Genomic DNA, 2,795 nt, shown 5'->3' on the forward strand with positions numbered 1-2,795 from the left:
GAGGGTGGAAAAAGTAGGATGAATTGGGATCAGAATTTGCCCTTCCCTCCTCAGCTGCTAGAAGGAAATTGTTCTTCATTTCATAGAATTCCACCAATCTAGTTATGAGGAAGAGTGCTGGAATGACCCTCCAGCTGAAACAGTTTTGCTTACCAATGAAGTCCTCAGTCCCCCTCCATGATTAATGCCACTTGCTTCTTCTCTACCTATTAGTTGAATAGAACATAACTCTACCCTATAGAATAGATTCAACATTATCTTCTTTTTGCCTAAGGTTTTTGAGTGTTCCTTATTAAATACTTGTCAGTTATTTTAAACATCTGCCTTAAAATATTTCTTTGTAAACATAAGCATAAACATAAAAATCTTGTTTCAGATTTCCCCCCCCCCCCAGAATTCTCCTATGGCTCACCACTAATTTCAGTTAGCTAGGATGCTGCAAACAATATGAGGACAAATTAAGGGAGGGAGTGCTTTGTGCTCCAATGCAGATTTCTTAACCGAGTATTCTCAATTTGTATTTGGCTTCTATATCCAGACCATTTTAGTTTGCAGGTAATTAATCATTCCATCAAATTTCCAGAACTTTATATATATTGCTCCTGTTCCCATTGTTTTTTCACTTGCTCTTCATTGTGTTCCTTTGTTTAAGTAAGGAAATATCTCTGAAACAATGATCCAATAGAACATGGGATGACTAGTTAATTATTATTGCCATCATTTACTAACTTCATCTCATTCTCAGCTTTTACCTAACACCTAACTCTACAGTTTCAAAATACCTATATTGTTTCTCTGTGATGTGGCCATCTTCCCATTTTTATATACTGTATGCCCTGTTGTTGTTTTTTTCCCTTTCACAGCATTGTTAAGTTTATGTACATTGCCGTCAATGTGTAAAATTAGGCATTTTATAGAATGCCTAGTAAATCTGTAGAATGTCAAAAATGGGACATCAAAGTATGAAACCCTTAATATTTCAGACATTTTCTAGGCATTCTATGCAATGCCAAAAGGCAAACCAGTGAAGTATTGTTGCAACAAATAGGTCAATACAATTCATTTTTGTCTTGTTTTTTTCAGTAAGAAAGTCCCGTACTTTATTTTGCATTTCTTTTTTCATTTTCATATGTCTTTTCAATAAAGGGTTAGAATTAACCCTAACCCTAATCCTTTTCATGACTCTATTTTCATACTTTGTGTCAACTCTGAAGCGAATCTGACTGAGGCCATCTTGTGTTGCCTCACTTTCCACCTGAACTACTGTAACACTCTCTACATGGGGCTCCCCTTGAAGAGCACCCGGAGGCTCCAACTGGTCCAGAATGCGGCTGCGCGGGTGATTATGGGAGTGTCATGGTGCTCCCATGTAACACCTCTCCTGCGTGAGCTGCACTTGCTCCCGGTGGTCTCCAGCTGCAATTCAAGGTGTTGGTGACCACCTTTAGAGTGCTCCATGGCTTAGGACCTGGATACTTACGAGACCGCCTTCTGCCACCGAGAGCCTCCCACCGGCCAGTACACTCCCACAGAGAGGGCCTCCTCTGGGTGCCGTCAGCCAAACAATGTCGACTTGCGGCCCCCAGGGGGAGAGCTTTCTCTGTAGGAGCACCTGCCCTCTGGAACGAGCTCCCCCCAGAGATACAGATGATTCCGGATCTACGTATTTTCCGTCGGGCCCTCAAAACTTTTTTATTTCATCAAGCCGGGCCGGCCTAACTCTCCAATGGTGTAATTTTAATTTGAATTTTAAATGGGGGATTTTAATTGTCGGGCCAAATTGCTTAATGTATTTTTAAATTGTTTTTAAATTTTGTATTCTATGTTTTTTATCTATGGCTGTTCACCGCCCTGAGTCCTTCGGGAGAAGGGCGGTATATACATTTAAATATTAAATTAAATTAAGTTATTAAATAGTTGCTATAAACTCTGAGAGTGGGGGAAGGGAGGTGAGAAAATAGATATGCTTGCTAATAGTCAAAACAAAAAGTTTTCTTGTGGGAACCAAGATAATCTCAACACGTGGGTGTTGAGGGAGGAAAAGAGTAACCAAGCACCCTGCCAGTTACTCCCATTGGACAATGTGACCAGTGACATCTGGGGAGGGAAATATTTGCTCTTTTAACTAGAGAAAAACCACAGGAACTTTTAGAGTTGTCTTTCACTAGCTGTGCCGATATGTATCCAATAAACATGTTCTTTGAGGAATTTACCTGCCTCAGAGTTCTGATTTTAGTAGATGCATTAGTCGGAACACTGAAACTTTGTCTAAATAGTTCTTGTTATTCTGCTTAATGGCTAGGTATTACAGTATGTAGAATGCCTAGGAAATGTATATAGTATATTAAAATAACAGATGTTTCATACTTTGCCTACAAATATCTCACATTCTATAGATTTCCTAGGCATTCTATACTATGCCAGCTTTTCATACACTGCCAGTAACATAACATATGTATGCCTTTCAAAGCAGGAATCAATGTTTTTATTGCTGCTCTCTTTCCATTGCTTCTGTTTCTTTTGAATGAATTCAAAACAATCTTCCAATTGTTCTATTTCAGTCAGATCTGTACAAGAGCTCAAAGGCTATGAACTTTATGAGTCAGTGTTCTTTCTGATTTTTCTTGGAATGGTTTAAGAAACCTTGTTTCAGAAACACCCTTCTTTCTGCAATATGCCTGCTTTTATCTCTGTTCCTTGCTTCTGGGGTTTTATCAAATATTTTTTACCAGTCCTTGTGAAGTTCATGCAATCCCTAATGCAGAGGAGATAGACGATGATCTAAGAAGTCCAAA

This window comes from Pantherophis guttatus, chromosome 3, assembly GCF_059756535.1.
Source record: "Pantherophis guttatus breed Tessera chromosome 3, ASM5975653v1, whole genome shotgun sequence".
Classification (NCBI taxonomy): domain Eukaryota; kingdom Metazoa; phylum Chordata; class Lepidosauria; order Squamata; family Colubridae; genus Pantherophis; species Pantherophis guttatus.